At 40.7% G+C, this 17,999-nt stretch overlaps 1 pseudogene; it reads left to right on the forward strand.

Moving 5' to 3' along the window:
- The first annotated feature begins 17,556 nt into the window (after positions 1–17,556).
- On the forward strand, positions 17,557–17,675 carry LOC118601267 (annotated as a pseudogene).
- The last annotated feature ends 324 nt before the right edge of the window (positions 17,676–17,999 follow it).

A 17,999-nucleotide genomic window follows, 5' to 3' on the forward strand; every position in this document is an offset into this window, starting at 1 on the left:
ATGCTCCCAGTTCCCAGCCAGTCTCAGTGCTGGGCCAAGTCTGTCCTGGGAGGAGGGCTGGGGCCTGTCATGAGCCATGGATGCTAGGCAGGGACTGCCAGCCACTGGAACACCCTCATCGCTCACCAAGCCAGGGTTGTAATGGAGCAGAGTTGTCAGGCTGCAAGATGGACAAGCATGTAGCCGTGTGGACACCACAGGAAACTCAGAAGAGCCAGAGGAAAACAAAGTCTTAGGAAAGAGAGCTAGAGAGAAAATGAATAAAGGGCTGCAGAGGAGCAGTGACGGGCTGCCCCAGCTCTGCCGTGACAGAGTGCATGACACTGAGTAATCCACTTCTCCTCTCTGAGCCTCACTTTCTCCATCTCTAAAATGAGAGGATTAGACAATTTCAGGGTCCCTTCCTGATCTGCCACTAAAGTTTCTATTATACAGGAGTTGGGAGAACGGAATAAGTCCCCAAGACCACCCATTGTCTAGCACAAGTGGCGCGAAGGAGAAATCTATGAGGGGAAGGGAAGCAGCAGGCTGCCTTCCTACAGTGGTTGATGCAAAAAAGTATTTTTGTTAAACGTGAATTTGAACAAAGACGCCCTTGGAGTTTCTGCTCTAGATCAGTTCACAAAGTCCTGGGCTTGAAAGAACTGCTACAGTCATTGAGAGCCCGGCCTTCATAAGATCCTTCTCTTAGGATACTGAGGAAGATGGAGCTGGTTCCTTGACTGAAGCTCCCCCCGCCTGGGCCCAGGGAGCAGGTGAATGGACCAAGTGATCTGTCTCATGTGTGCTTCTGTCCCACCAATTCTGAGCTTACCTGGGTGGCTCCTTAATCATTACTCATTATGTCAAATTGTCCAAGATCAAGGTCAAGTGTGATTTCTCCACCAAGTAACCTGTTTCCCCACTGCTTTGTTAACTAACCCCTCAATTCCTCATTGGTTATCTGCGTGTCCTTTGGGTCTTCATACACTAGAATTTGTTCCATGCCTAGTCTCTTATGCTGATCCTGTTCCAGTTTTGGACCAGCCCACCAAATTGCTTCAGTTATTGTAACAATGGAGGAGAGTAAGCCCCACCCTACCCCCAGCTCTTTGAACTCATTCCCACTGCCATATTTTCCACCAGGTATTTGTTCTTTTCTTTTCTTCATTAAGGACATCTTAGGCTAAACTCCAAATCATTCTCTTATTTGGAGAGGTCCCTCCTGGGCATGCTTAGAACTCCTTGTCCTGCCCCATGAAATCGACTTGGATTTTCAACTCAGTCTAACACACACTGAGTAGCTGGATCTACTCGGTACAGGATGCTGGGAATCCAGAGACAGGAAAGAATCAGGCTTGCCCTCAAGGGTCTCCAGCCAGTGGTGAATCCATGGGCATTATGCCTCCCAGCAGGATATAGGAGGCTGGAATGAGCTTCACCCTGGAGGCTGGAATGAACTTCACCCTCTGCTTCAGCATAGAGTAGGCAGCTGTTGTGGAATTTGCTGACTCCCAGGTTCTCTTCCAGCCAGCCTCCTGAGATCCCAAGATGGACTTAGGCATTTATAGACTGTCTCCTGCTGCTGGGCAAACATCCCAGACTGCCAGTGGACCGTGCAGAACGTGGCTGTTTCTTCACTGTGGGGAATGACTTCATATTGAACCCACCCCCTCTCCCCCACACTCCCTTACACACAAGGCCTCCACCCTTCGGCCTTGCTGCACGGAATTGGAGCAGGCACTTACCTTGACCACAGGAAGCATTACCACATCCCCTGGGTTGGCCAGCCTGAGGACTGCAGACCTGTGATGCAGGAAGGGGAAGAGGGCCCTGTCTGGGACTTTAGCAGAAGCTCCTTGTATTCTCTGCATGTTTCTATTTGGTAACAACCTACACCTTGACTTTCCTTGGAATTTTAATTCAGTAACAAACACAAATGGGTCAGCCTTTCTTAGAGAGACAAGGTGAACATCTACAGGGGTCTGTCTGAGGAGTTTTTGGAAGCTCTTGTCCCACAGCCTCTTCCTTACACATGGCCTGTCATACTGCCTGGAATCCTCCCATTAATGCACAGTCCCTTTGGGTTAAGCATTGCCCTTGCATTGCCCTATTCACACTCAGATCCCCCCAAATAGAAATGCTAATGTGAATAGGGTTAACAGATGGAGTGGAGGAAGCACAGGGACGATGAAAAGGGGTGGGTTCAAATGGGAGAAGGGAAGTAGGGACACTGAAGACAGACCTTGGATTTCAAGGTCACAGTGATTAAGGCAAGATTCAAAGACCAGGAAGTTTTCTAGGAGCTTGAATCCAGCCAGCAGGTGGCAGATTATGGCCTTCCCATCAAGTCGATTTTTCCCAAAATGGGTTCACTCTGCCACCTGCCACCCCACCCCAGAGTTAATGACCCAGCAAGAGGCACCAGGGCATCGTTGCAAAGCAGGCACACGGGATAGCCAGGATCTGAAATACCCCAAGTATAGGAGGAGGGAGGCTCAAAAGAGGTCAGCCGTCTTTCCCACTACCCCCACCTCATCTGTCTCCAAAAAGCGGCCAGAGGAGGGCGCTCACCTCACCTTCTTCCCCAGAGGCCGCCTGCCCTGAATAGTTGGAAAGAGGCTGGATCTGAGTTTCTATCCCAGCCCAGCCCCTGACCTGCTCTGTGACCTTGAGCAGCTTCCCCGCCCCCGGCATGGGACAATGATAGGGAGGAGCCTGGAGAGTCTGCAATTCGATGAGGCTTGGGGCCGAGGAGGTGGCCGAAGGAAGAACAGGGAACTTGAAGGGGTAGGAAGAAAAGAAAGGGAGGGAGGAGCAGGGGTTCAGGCCAGCTCTGGGGCTCAGCAGCTCCAGCCCGTTCAGTCTCCAGGAAGTTCCAGATGAGAGAAACGCGAGTGGCGTCCCAGGCACGAATACAGCCCCGGGCCAGAGGAAGAGGGGTCGCGCGGCCTCCTAGCCCCGGGAAGCTGGACTCCACGCGCTGCGACGAGGAGCCAAGGAAAGGCTTGGAAGCAGGAATGGACACTTCCCGTGCTGCTGCGAGGGAGAAGGATTTGAGGGCAGCCCTGAAGCGGGAAGCTGGGTCGGGGCTCCCAAGCAGTGGGCAGTGCTCGGGGAAGGGGGAGAAGGGCGCGTGGGCTGCAGCGGTGGTTAGAACAGACTTTAGAATGCACATTTTTGTTCGGGGGTGGGGGAGAGTGGTGCAGGCGGGAGTAAGGAAAGAAGGGAGTATGGGAGTAGAGGGAGAAGGAGACCTCCCAGAAATGGAACCAGGGCTGGGATGGGAGATAAGCCGCCCCCCGCTCACAGATGGGGTCCTCCGCAGAGGTAGGCACGGAGCTCTATACCTTTCTTAAACCAGCACCACCCCCAACAGGGGACCTCGGGCAGTGCTGGCTGCACCCTGCTTAGCAAGTAAGTGTCCTTTGGACCAGCTGACAGGAATCCAAAAACTTGAATTCTTTTACCACTGAAAGGCCTGGCTGCCCTCTGGGGCTGCTTGGCGCTGTCCTGCGAAAGCCCCCCAGCCGCCCTAGGGTTTCTCACCCTAACTTGTCCCCCATCAGCCTCTCAGGATGTCTGAAATTCACATACTTGTTTATACTTTGACTAAATCATTTGTAATGATAATGAAAATAGGTTAGTTTTCTTCCTCTCTTTGCCTACAGGGAGATTTGAGAGTTTTCATTCAAAAACCTTTTTGTCAAGCGCCTTTTCTGCACCAAGTATTATCCCAGGTGCTGGGACTAAGGAAATGAACAAGATGTGGCTCTTGCTCTCAAAGAGCTTCCACTCTAATTTGTAATTAAAATTCTATGCAGTGCAGAGGGAAATGTCTGCAAGGACTGAGATGATTAACAATGATTAGCTCAGAGAGATAGGATAATGGGTTGATTCAATGTTTTTTAATATCTGCATTTTGCTATAATAAATGATTTTTCAATAAGAGAAGGTATTTTTAGTTTTAAAAGTATTTTAAACACATGCAAAAGCTTAGGATTTGCCAACAACTGTTTTCCCTGGGGTGGAATCTCCAACTTGTTCTCTGTACAGTCCACCGTGGCACTTGGCTTTTCCTCCCACATCACCACTGCCCCTCTGCCCATGTGGGTAGTTGGACAGGGTGAGTAGACTCTGGCCAGATGTTACTTCTGTTGGAAACTTTCTGAAATGCAGGGTTCTGACAGGAGGGCCCCAGCTCCCCGCCACTGAGATACACAGCTCACATAGATCCCTGCACAAGCAAAGCTGGTGACAGATTTTCACTGGGCCTTAGCTCAGTCTTCCCCGAATCCACTTGATGCTGATTTGGCCTTCCCTGATCCCTCTAGATCTGGTCCCACCGACTGACCTCCTCCCTCTCCACCCCAAGGATCCCCAGTTCTCAATCTTGCCTATGAAGGAGCAGGGTGCCCTGGTTTTCCATGCATCCTCGTTTTAGTCTACTATTTGTGGCTTAAAACTCTATGGCCTGCTTCTCTGGCATTGAGTCCTTTCTTTTCAAATCAAAACTCTTGGTTATCAAGAGTATTGTCTTAGCCATAGCTTTTTAAAAATTCCTGCTATCAGAAACCTGATCATCCCTCAGACAATAAATACTTCTGGCTGGCGTGGGGAGAAGGTATATCTGGGACTACAGATAGACAAATGTTATTTATAAAAACCGCCCTCTCCACTCCTCTCAATATGCATGCATGCATGTGCACATGCACATACACGTATGTAACTATCATTAAAATGGCCAGAGAGATTAAGAGCATATAGGATGGGGGAAATTTAATTAATGATATGGAACTGAAGAATAGTGTTCATTTGCTAATTTTCAATTAACGTCTGTTGGACAACAGCATTACATTAGGTGCCAGTGATATAAAACAGATTGAGATATACAAGTCACTGGCCTTAGGTTTACTGAGGGATGCAGACATGTGAATGAGTAATTACAATTCAGTGTAATAAGTAGTATATTAGAGCCATATATAGACATGACCAAAACATACCAGACAGAGGAAGACCTCATGGTGAAAGATAATCTCGGTTCTACTTTTTGTTGACATATAACACTGTGTAAGTATAAGGTGAATAACATGTTGATTTGATATATTTATATATTGCAATATATGACCACCATAGTACTAGCTGACACTTCTATCAGGTCACACAGTTATTAGTTTTGTATGTGTGGTAAGAACATTTCAGATCTAATCTCTTAGCAATTTTGAAGTACATAATACGGTGTTGTTGAATATAATCACTATGCTATGCATTAGGTCTCCAGGACTTGTTTATCGTAAGTTTGTACCCTGTGACCAACATCTCCCCAACTCCTCTACCTCCAGCCTCTGGTAACCACCATTCTGGTCATTGTTTTTATGAGTTTGGCTTTTTTAGATTCCACATAGAAGTGCTATCATATAATATTTGTCTTTCTCTGTCTGGCTTATCTTGCTAAGCATAAAGCTCCATCCATGGTGTCACAAATGACAAGATTCTTTCTAGTAAACTAAGTTCTTGAAGTCAAAGCGATTTTCCACCAGGGAAGAGAGGGAGAGGCACTCTAGTCAGGGAACGGCATGTGCAAAGTCATTGAAAAGGACAGCTGATGTGATGGTGTGAGTCTGTATGGGGAGTGGGGAGGGGATCACAAAGGCCTTGAGTTTCCGAAACCAAATAGGAGGTGGCAATTAGACAGTCCGCAAAGGATCTTGTACTCAGACTATTTATTTGGAATGCGCTTTCGAGCAATGGAAAGCCTCAGGAGATTTTTAAGCATCAGAATGATCAGATGAAATTTGCATTCAAGAAAAATCAATGGGGAGGAATAAAAAGAAAGAGAGACTAAGAGCAAGGAGGCTGGTGAGGAGTCCCTGGGAGTATCCAGCGAGATATAAAGGTAACTGAATTGGGAAAACGTGGAGCAATAAGGAGGGAGATGAGGGAAGTGGGCTGCAGTATACGGTAAAATACCACACTCCGAGTTGCAAAAAGTTTAAAGGAATAATTATTTGTAGGGGGTCATGAAATCAATTTAGCGGGTTGCAACCAGCATTTTTGAGTAGAATAGAGTAGAATTAAGTACAATAGAAAAGAGATGTTAGTGTGCATCATACAAAATAAGGGTAAATATCTGTGCATGAAACTTTGTTCAGTAGTATATGTGTGCATTGCTTTGTGTGTGTGAGAGAGGGAGAGGGTGGTGTACTGAGATGCAAGGTAAAATATGTGTTTGTCACTGCGGGTCATAATCAACTAGTTTTGAAAGTCACTGATCTAGAACACACTAATAGTTCAAAGCAAAGAGTGATTGTCAATGGGATTCTCAGGACCAAGAGAGGCAATCTGTGTGTGGCTGTCAAGGATGACTTTCGGGAGGCTGTTTGGGAGTGGAATGTGGGCCTTCGAGGATAGGGTATGGATGGGAGAGGTGAGGGAATGATGTCCCTGTTAGAATGCCTTGAGAGGTGGATCCCAGCAGTCCTGCTGAATTTCTTGCTCACCTTAGCCTCTCCTAACAGCCTCAGATGGTTATCTTGGGGGGGATAACATTTCAGTCTCAAGCAGAAAAGCATCTGCTGACGGCTTATCTTTTCTTCCAGCACTTATGTAAAACCAGTCTGCCAATAATCCATGTCTCTTTTGACCTTCTCTACAGGGGAGCCAAGTTTATTCTCAGAACAGTTCATTTGACTAACAAACAAGGGATATTTTCTATTTTCATGAAAACTCTCAAGGGAAAGAGAATTGAATGAGCTGAGATCCGGGTTCGAGTTCAAGCTAAGAAGCTCATTCCTATAGTTCCTGAACACTTCTAAACCCTGCTTTTACCTCTCATAAAATGGACTAATGAGAACTACCCAGCTTTTCTCCCAAACTTGAGAACATCAAATCAAATGACATAATGGATGCAAACCTAAATTACCAGGAGTCAAGACCCATTACTTTTCCCTTTGGCCAGAAGGCCCAACTAATGTCAGAGCTCCCAAGGAATAAACATGATTTGGCAACCTTGTCATTGTTGTAGCAGATAAGAGAAGTTATTATTTTATCAGCTGGCACCAGAGTTCCTTTTAGAAAAGGAAATGTCATTGTGTAGAAAAATACCTTGTTAGGCCCCTTGTGGGTAGAAGGTGAGGCTCTGAGGACTTGGGTAGGGGAGGAAAAAACAAAGATAGTTGAATTGCTCCACCTAAGAAGTGAACAAGAATTTCAGGATGAGGAAGAACAAAGAAGAGGAAAAAGGAAAACTAAGCAGTATGGCCAGAGACTAAAGCCCTAGTGGGTAGAAAATTGAGGAAGCTTTTTAATAACAGAGATCTCTGGACAATTCTGCAACCCAACCCTCTTTATGATGCAATCCATTCCCCCCAAATTTCCAATAAATGTCTAGTACACAAAGCTATTTTGTGAGAGCAGTGTTAGTGGGCATCAAAAAGAAAGGGTTATATTCAACATTTGAGGCAATTCTGGGGTAGAGATAAAGGTATGGCCACACAGCAAAGAAAGACATTTAGAGTTTGAGGTGTCACAAAAATATAAGTCCAGGGAATTCACAGAAATATTGAAGAAAGCCTAATTTTTTCCTACCTTGTGAGTTCAAACTGTTAAAGAGAAAACTATAGGCCCAAAATGGTATCACTCATGCTGAAAGCCCATGGTACCAAACCTAGATTTAATACTAGATCTAACTGTAGTTTCCACTTCTCCTGGAAACATAATCTTAATCAACCAGTCTGTAATTATTTGGTCAAGCGCCATAAGGTAATCTGTTGTATGGTGTCAGGTAGGCCCCTGTCTTCATCCCCCATAGAAAGAAGAAGCAATCTGCATGATAAAAATTATTTTCCAGAGAAAACTGTCTCTGCCCAAAACCAATCCTTTCTTTTCATTTGTTAAAAGCTCCCTGTCCCACCCTCCTTCCTATAAAAAGCATCCATTTGGTACAATCCCTCAGCACCCTTCCAGTTGCTGCCTGATTCATGAATTGCTCAATAAAGCCTATTAGATCTTCAAATTTACTCAGTTGAATTTTGTTTTTTAACAATATCAATTAGAGTTGAGGCATTAGGATTACTCCAGTAGATAATCTGCAACTAGTAGCTACCCAACTCTTGTCTATTATCAATAATAAACATTTTTCCAGCTTCCCTCTGGCTGAAGTTAATATTATTTGGCTATTTTTTGTTAAATTTAAGTCACAATTTAAGAATCAACCACACAAGAGAGAGTACACCAGGCTTTTTTCTTCCTGACCAGCATACTCTGGGCAGTGCTAATCTAATGCAGTTAGGTAATTCCTTTATGATAATAATCTGTTGCATATGCATGATATTCAAAGCTTTACCATCTTATCTCATTGAACATGGATCTTCAAAATAACCCAAAGAATTAAAAAATTAAATTTGGATTAAATATGAGAGGTGATCTCAGCTCTTAAGGAATGTTGGAGAGATGGAAAAGTCAAATAATAACATTAAAGAAGTAGGAATAAATATGAAAATAAATGTTTTAAGGAAGAGCATAAGTAATTGCCTGAAGAATGGTAGAGATCACAACGCATCCAAAATTAAAGCTGGGCGGCTCAACCTTCTCACGATTCCAACTATTTCATTCCATCTCGAAGATCTCCCAAGGCCATCATTGTCTCCACAATAGCTTTCTTACTATACTCTGACTCCAGTCTCATTCCTCTAATCAGCTCTCCAGAGAGATCTTTATAAAATGAAAATTGCATCCCAGTCGTTCCTCTACTTAAACTCTTAGTGGCTCCCACTGCCCTAACCTAAAGTAAAAATTCTTTAACCCCATCTACAAGTCTTTCTTGTTTCTTATATCTCAGGCCTCTTCTCTTACCATTGGTTACCTGAAACTCTCTTTGCTCCTTGTAGTCTGCTGTATAATAAAATAAATATTGGTCTTTGTTTCTTTTCCTGCCATAGAGCTCTTAAAACATTTGGGATTTCACGAGCGTCTTTTGTTATTCATAAGGAGTTCCTTTTAGCACACCTGAGTTTATTGAGGTGACTTAAGATGGGGCCTTTAATAGATAGCCTCAGGATGGGGCTAGTCTAACCAGAAAGACCAAGCCATTAGAGGGTGGGAAATTTCAGCTCCACCCAGTGACCTCTGGGAAGTTGGGGAGGGGAGCCTGGAGGTTAAGGCCTATAAACACGCGTCAACAAGATCCCGAGAGCCTTGTAGTTGGTGACTAGGTCCACGTCTGGGGTGGGTGGTGCACTCCAGCTTCATGGAGACAGAAGTTTCTGTGCTCTGAATGCTTCCTCACTTCTGTGCCTCTTCATCTGGCTATTGATTCATATTCTTTATAATAAACTGATAAATGTAAGTAGAGCACCTTCCTGAGTTCTGTGAGCTGATCTTACAAATTACCAAACCCAGTGAAGGGGTAATCGAAACCCCCAATTTATAGCCAGTCAAAAGTATGGGTGGGCTGAGACTTGCAACTGGCATCTGAAATGGGGGCAGTCTTGTGGGACCGAGCCCTTAAGCTGTGGGGTGAGCACTAACTGCATAGTTTCAGAATTGAATTATTGAACACTCAACTCATGTTAGAGAATTGATTGGTGTCAGGAAACATTCCAGGTAGGTACTTTTTGTTTTGCTTTGTTTTCCTGAACTGTTTCCAGGTATTCTTGCCTTCTGGCCTTCTGCTTGCATAACTCCTGCCCAATCTCCTGGTCTGGCTAATTTCATTTTATCTTTCAATGCCACTTCTCAAAAGAGGTCCTTCCCATCACTAGAATAGTTAAAACCTATGTATGCCCTGCTATTCTCCTAACGTCTTTGACTTCTCCATCCTGACATTCATCACACTTCGCTGTTACTTATATAATTGTCTTCTCTAAGAACAGAAGTAGCTCTGCAAGCTCAATGATGAATGGATCACGTCTGTCTTGTTTCCCATCATATCCAGCACCTAGTGTAGAGCCTAGTGTGTTGGAGATACTTAATATGTATATTGAGTTCAGAATGGATGAATGGATGTTGTAAAAATTCAGAAGAAAAAAGAAATCAATTTAGATTGAGGTAGTCAGGAATGTAAGAACTTAAATGACAAGTGGAAAAGGTCACCCACGGTAACCCAACACATCAGTGACAAACCATGGCTTTTTCATCCAACCCAGGAGCAACTACAATACAAAATGTTAAAAGTTCTAAGTTGTTAAAAAAAAAAAAAACATTAATATGGAGATTATTCACTTTGTCCACTGAGTGTGTGTATACACACATGATATTCAAAAAAGAGGAATTGGTTGAGAAGTCCAAAAAACCTAGAAAGAATATCCTGGAGAGGGATCACTTATATTTGTCCCTTTGGGGGCAAAGTTTGAGCATATTTACTTGCAGAACATTATAAAAATTGGATTGATTTATTTCGAAACAACTCTATTGAGGCATACTTGAAATGCAAAGAATTACACATATTTAATGTGTCTAATTTTATGAGTTTGGACATACATACACACTCATTATACCTTCATAACAAACAACGTAATAGACGTATCCATCACCTCCCAAAGTTTGCTATGTCCTTTGTTTGTTTCTCTGTTTATGATAAGAACACTTAACACCCTATTAACAAATTTTGAAGTGTGCAATACCATAATCAGGGACTAAAGTCATGGGGCAACTTCTAAATAACCTGTTGGTAACAAAGAAAAAATCGAACAGGGAAGTTTTGGGTTGCTGTAGCCCAGTGAGATGCTGGATTCCAAGAAGTAACATAATCTAGGAGGCTAGAAAATTTCACATTAAGATGCAATTAAAAAAAAGAAGAAAAAGATGCAGGAAGTGGTGCTTATATCCAGTAAAGCACGAGAGGCAGACATCTTTACTCAGATTTGAACAGGGAACTTCCTGAGCAAAGGGCTTAGGGTAACATGCAGAGCTTTGCAGGAGGTTCAAGGGCTGTGATGAAAGGAGAAGAAAGACAGGGGAGGTGGAGAACGCTGAGGAGGGCCACTCCATCAAAAACATGTTCCTGACATGACACAGGAATAGGAAGAAGGCTTACTTCCAGGTTCCATATTTGCCCCCTTTCATCATGAAGGAAGAACAGCTAAAACATATAGATGTTTTGAATACTTCCATGAAGCAGAAGGAAATTAAGACAATATTTTAGTTAAATGAGGAAAATCAAGAAAAGGAGAGGGAAAAGGAAAGAAAGCACAAACACCAAAGTACCAGGAGTAAATATCCACCAGTGAAGATAAGCAGTGATGGGAAAGATCTGAAAGAAGATGGCAAATTCTGTCCCTTTTCGCTTTAAAACCCTAGATATGACTTCCAGCTTAGAAATTCCACTGACCAAGGCCAGAGACTGCAGATTCCTCTGGCTTCTGGAAACAAAGAGGGTTTCAAGTTCATGAATCATATCGGTTCAAGAATCTTATAGTCACCTCCAAGATACCAGGGAAAAATATTAAATGGTGAGTCAGAGAACAGTAAAACAAGCTCCCCGTGCAACACACAATATATTTTAGAATAAACAAGAAAGAAGAAGGCAGAACCAAGAATCTTTCTCCAAAAAAGGCTTCCAAATGCCCCACACTCCAGAAAACTTTCAACAGAAGAATGGGAGCCAAAAAAATTACTAAGGTGAAGGAGGAAGGTGAGTTGCTTACCTCCAGAAGTATGAAAAGGGTAATAAAAGGCAGAAGAGGCTTAAAAAATTACGGTCCCTGATGGAAACTTTATCCAGAGCGTGAAGCAGGAGTGTAACAATTTCATCCTTAGAGGGTCAGGTATACTGAAATAGATGCTACCTGCTAAGAACCTTAGCAACACAGACGTTCTTTATGAGAAAATGATACCTTTAGTCCTCTTCTCAGCAGGCCTGGTGGAGTTCAAACTGATACCTTAAAAATCCCCTTTCTGCGATTTCAGATGACTCTCCAAAGTTCTCAACCATCATTTTTCAGCGATTCTCCTCCTTCCCAGAGAGCACCACGGTCAGTGAGGTATGAGTGGGTAGGGCAGGGTTCCTCCACGGGGTGGGCTAAATTGGTGCCAGACGGCCCCGTTTTTAGGCAGCAGTGCGTTGCTCTCCTGAAATCATCAGTGACTTTTCTCTCACCAGAGGGCCCAGGCCTAGTCTCCCACCTTAGCCTAGACTAGACCTTTCAAAAAAAGATTCCCTCTAGGATCATTCATAGACACCTTTCCCATCGTGATGCAAAATATCTCATATTTTATGTTAACCAGTCGATGTTTAGAGAAAGTTCAAGTCAGCTTGGAAAGATTCTAGGAAGAAAAAAGAAACTTAGAAATGGAGGAAACAATATTAAAAGTGTTAAAGAAAGCTAAACTATCTTTTAGTCATGGAAAGAGTATTAGTATTTGAAAGTGATTTTAGAAGACAAGCATTTGCCAGGTAATGGAAAATGCTGAATCATTTTCCAAGTAATTAGGTAGTACAGATCAGTGCTATTTATCTCTGAATCAGGGTTGGTTCTTTTTTTTTTTTTTTAACTCACAAGGTCCATAGTGCCCTTTATACCCAATCACTTTTGGTGTTTCTGATAACGCTGGTGCAAGGAAAAAGAAAAATTTTAGTAGTCTGGAATCAAATGCCCTCTTAAAAATAACATACAGGTCATAGAAGGAATTGCTCATCATTTAAAAGATTCAAATAATTTGAAAGAATACAAAATGAAGTCCCTCTTCCCTACTCTCTCACACCCAGAGTATTTGGTGTGAATACCCTTAATTGTTAAATTATCCTTCTAGACCTCTTAATATCTATTTATCACCTATCTATCTATCTGATTGATACATCACATACTCACATATATCAAAATGTCATCATGCTGTGCAAGCTGCCCTGCAGCCTCCTTTTAATTTTTTTAATGAGACAATCGATTATGGACATAGATGGAGTTTGGTATATAAAGATTTACTTCATTCTTTATCACGGTTGCATTGTTTCCCACAGTGTGGGCCTGTAATGATATTAACTAACTCACTTGCAGACATTCGGGCTTCTCAATTTTTTAAAAAAATATATCAAAATAGCATATTTGTATATGTTCAAGAGCACAGGCTTGTACCAAGCTGCTCAGGTCCAGGCCTATCTCTGCAGCTTATTAGCTTTACTCTCCCTGTGTTACTAGTGTCCATACCTATGAAACTGGGATAGGGGGCTGCTACCTCATAGAGCTGTGAGGACTAGACGAGTTCAAATCTGTAGAGCACTTTGAACTGTCTGCCACATCACAAGTGCTTCTCATTGTATACATCTTTGTAACTTGTGATAGCATTTCTGTAAAATAGCTTTCTAGAAGCAGAATATCAGAGATATGCCAAAATGCCTTTCAAAAAATCTGACCAATTTACATGGCTACCCTTTCTGGTGTGACTCTTCTAATTCTTCTCTTCTCTTCTTTATTAGGTCATTCCTTTTCAAGCATTCCTGATCCATGATTTCCTTAGTTCGAAGTAGCCTGGCAACTTAAACTTGAGCTTAGAATACTTGCCAAAATTTCAAAGAAGTATACTCTTTGACCCAGCAATTCCAATTCTGGGAATTTATCCTACAGAATGTACTAGCAGACTTGCAAAATTACATGTCTACATGGTTATTCATTGCAGTATTGTTTGTAACAGCAATAGACTGGAAACTAATAGGAGACTTGTTAAATAATTTATGGTTCATTCATACAATGAATTACTATATAGCCATTAAAAAAAAAAAAGGAAAAAGGAAAGTAGAAGCTCTCTGTATCAATAGAGAACAACATTCAAGATATATTTTTAAGTGAAAATAAGACTAGTAGCTAACACTCGAATTCCATATTTTTTTCAATTCTAAGATATACATTTTTTCACTTTATAATATTTTTGAAATGAGGATGTGTTATAGTCAAAGGCATGTCCTAATTTAATTGGAATGGTTTTTCTTTCCTAGTCTACAAAATAATGATGTGTTTTACAATCCGTGGCATATTGGATTTGATGAAATACAATAGTGCTTACCAAGTGCCAGACGCTGTCCATTTCTATCTCACAACAACCGGTAAGAGTAAGTGCTATTGTTTTCTACATTTTACAGGTAAAAAAAAAAGAGAGAGAGAGAGATTTGACCTTGGGCAGTCCTGCTGCAGGGCCTGTGCTCACACTCCTGATACCGCCCCTCCTATGATACCAGCACCACATGTCACATGGAGGGCTCCCTGTGTGCCAGGTCCTGTCCTAAGTACTTCATACACATATTAACTCATCTGATCCTCAAATAACCATATGAGACAGAGGCTATTATTATCCTCATTACACAAGTGAGGAAACTGAGGCACTACTAGTTTATGAAAATTGCTTAAAGACACACAGCTAATTAGTAGAAGAACTAGGGTTAGAACATCAGCAGTCTGGCTTCAGAGACCTTGGTCTTAATGCTCTGTATGCTACCTTTTGTATAAAAAAAAGGGGGGGGAGAGAGTTATAATAATACATTCATATTTTTTAAATGGAATCTTAGAAGGAATTAAAAAAAAAACAATGCAAAAAAACCCCAGCAATACAAATGTATCAGTAAGTAGAGGGTAGGAACTGAGTAATTAAGGAATGGTGTGGGAATGAGTCTTTATTGTACACCTTTTAATGTTATTTGATTTTTGACCCAGGTAAATGTAGTACCTGTATGAACTAAAACAAAACAACAATTTTAACATCAGTGGTCCTGAGTTATCAGTTAATGAGATTTCTATACCCATGTGCTGTTTTAGTATTTATCTTTTAAGCCTCAGAAAGATTTTTGTTTTGTTTTTAAAGTAGCAGCAGATAGCAGATGAAAACCTCCATTAATCCTGACCACAAATATGATTTCAAGGCTTGAATCCATCATAACACCTTATGCACAGGTCTGCCTGACCATGTCAATAGGAGGATGGCAGCATGCACCCCATGGATAATTCTGCCTTTCTCTTCGATTGCTGTGCAGTTTCAGGCTGTTGCCGCTAGTGAGTGAACACCGGTTGTGCTATGTATTGATTTTTTAAGTCTTTAAACTCACGACAGTGTTCAATTTTCCTCCATTACAATTTGGAGGATCTAAATCTCTTGAATATCTAGATTCTCCAAACACGTCCTGTCGCGAAGGACTAGGACTCGAATCATCTGTATTTATACAACACGATCGTGGCTTCAGCTTTCAAGTGAATTTTGAATAAGCTTTTGGCTTTCCAGAAATGATGACTATAATGCCTACTTTGAATTCGTATTTAGTTTGAGAAGCTCCCCTGCTATTACTTCATGAAGGACATCATGTGATACATTTTGGTTTTGTCGAATGGTGTATTTGAGTTGGTAAATCAGCATCTCAGCCTGATGCTTCAGGAGGTGAATAGAAAGCAACCATCCTCTTAGTGTTAATTCTTCCAGGGTGCTGTTCCAGCACCAGGGGAAGGTATCTGTGTTCTTTCTAGATAAAGGCCTAAACAATCAGTTAATATGAATCCAGTCATCTTAGTTGACGGAATACTGTATTCAAAGGACTCAGGGCTCACTGAAGAGTCCCCGAGCCATCAAAAGAGATCTCGGTTAATATCTTTTTTCTTTTTGATTCCTAGTAAGTTTAAAAAAATGAAAACATATCCTAGTGGGAACAGAAGAATTACTGCATAATTTGAATATCTACATTAAAAAAAATCATCCTTCTAATACCAAAAAAAAAGAAAGAAAGGAAAAGGAAAGGAAACCCCAGAAATGACAAAATTCACTACATTTGTGCTAATCAGAAGATAATTACAGAATTCATAAAAATATTAATTCACAGCACATGATCAGCAGTGTGGTCCGGTAATAGGCAACAAGTTTAAAGTTCCTGGATAAACATCTTTCAGTTTTGTTGGCATGTCTCTGTGATTATATGTATAATTTCATTTGGAAATAAGATAAAAATTTTATATTTAAGTTGGTCTGTGGATATGAGGCTTGAGAGAAGCTAGCAAAAGTCTAGAATTTTTCTTACAAAATAGAAATTAGGAGAGGACTTCTAACCATAGTTCTACTCTTTGGCTTTAGTTCTAGAAATGAATCCTAGTAACTCTGATATAGAAATGAATCCTAGTAACTCTGATATGCCTGACACACAGCTGGCTTATATCAATCCTTTGGCAAGGATTGATATAAGCCAGCTGTGTGTCAGGCATATCAGAGTTACTAGGATTCATTTCTATTATTTTATTAATTTGTGTGCCCACAAGAAGGCATATAGGAAGAAAAATAAGTGAATTTAGCAATGCTACTTGGCCTTTTCAGGTTGAGGTTCTTTTCATTATGGATAACTAAGAGTTTACTACATTTTTTAAAAGTATATGTAACTAGAATTCTCATCATCCATTTTCCATTTTAAATAAGTTCTTTAGAAAATAAAATATCAATCAAAAGAAAGTGGGAGTGGCTCTATCAATATTAGATTTAAAAGATCATATGGAGTTTGCTCTTTGAACACAATGGAATCAAACTAAATCTCAATAACAAAAAGATAACAGTAAAAATTTTAAACAATTGGAAACTAGAACCACTATTAAACAAAATCCATGAGTCAAAGAAGATGTCACAAGAGAAATAAAAAAGTACATCGAACTGAATTCAAATAAAAAAATATATATCAAAAATTGTGAAATGCAATTAAAACAGTAGAGGAAAATTTTATCACTAAATGAACACACTTGAAAAGAGGAAAAATTGCAATCAATAATCTAAATTTTCACCACAAGAACCTAGAAAAAGAGCAAAATAAATTCAAAGCAAGAAGAAGGAAGAAAGTGATAAAGACAAGAAGAGAAATTGATGAAATCAAAAACAGAAAAGCCATACAAATCAATGAAACAAAGAACTGGTTCTTTGAAAAGATCCATCAAATTGACAAAACTAAGAAAAAATGACAAGAAAAAGTGAGAGGAGACATGAATTACTAATATGAAGCATGAAATTGATAATATCATTACAGACCCTCCGGAGATGAAAAAGAAAATAAGGGCAAACTGAGAAAAACTCTACATATATAAATTTGACAACTTAGATGAAAAAAGACTAATTCCTCAAAAAAACACAAATTGCCACAACTCATTTAATATGAAATAGATATCTTGAGTAGTCCTGTGACTATTAAAGAAATTGAATTCATGCCTGAAAACCTCCCCCAAAAGAAATCTTCAGGCCCAGATGATTTCACTGAAAAATTCTATCAAACATTTAAAAGAACTACACCAATTCTACACAATCTTTCTCAGAAAATAGAAGCAATACTTACTAATTCAATTTATAAAATGAGTATTACCCTGATAACGAAATGAAATAAAAATAGCACAAAGAAGAGAAACATAAACCAATATTCATCATACAGATGTAAAACTCCTTAACAAAGTATTAGCAAAAAGAATTCAGTACTATAAAAAGAATTATACACAATGACACAGTGGAGTTTATTCTCAAGATGCAAGATTGGTTCAACACTTGAAAATCAATTGTGTAATCCACATTAACAGTGTAACTGAGAAAAATCACACGATTATAGCAATCATTGCAGGAAAGACATTTGACAGTATTCAACATCCAGTCTACAGCCATGCCACCCTGAACGTGCACAATCTCGTCTGGTCTTGGAAGCTAAGCAGGGTCAGGCCTGGTTAGTACTTGGATGGAGGACCACCTAGGAATACCAGGTGCTGTATGCTTTAAAAAAAAAAAAAAAGAATTTAATATCCATTTCTGATAGACTCTTAGATAAAAGGAATAGAAGGGAATTTCTTCAATTCACTATAAAAAAAACCCTACAGCTAACATTATACTTAACTGGAGAATGCTTTCTCCCAAATTTCAGAAACAATGCAAGAATGTTCACTTTCATTACCCTTATTCAAAATAGTGATGAAAGTTCCAGTCAGAGCTTTAACACAAGAAAGGGAAATTAAAGGCATACATTGTAAAGAAGAAATAAAACTTACCCTATTTTCATATGATGATTGTCTACATAGAAAACCCCAAGGAATAAATGACAC

Source organism: Rousettus aegyptiacus, unplaced genomic scaffold (genome assembly GCF_014176215.1).
Source record: "Rousettus aegyptiacus isolate mRouAeg1 unplaced genomic scaffold, mRouAeg1.p scaffold_m13_p_3, whole genome shotgun sequence".
Classification (NCBI taxonomy): Eukaryota; Metazoa; Chordata; class Mammalia; order Chiroptera; family Pteropodidae; genus Rousettus; species Rousettus aegyptiacus.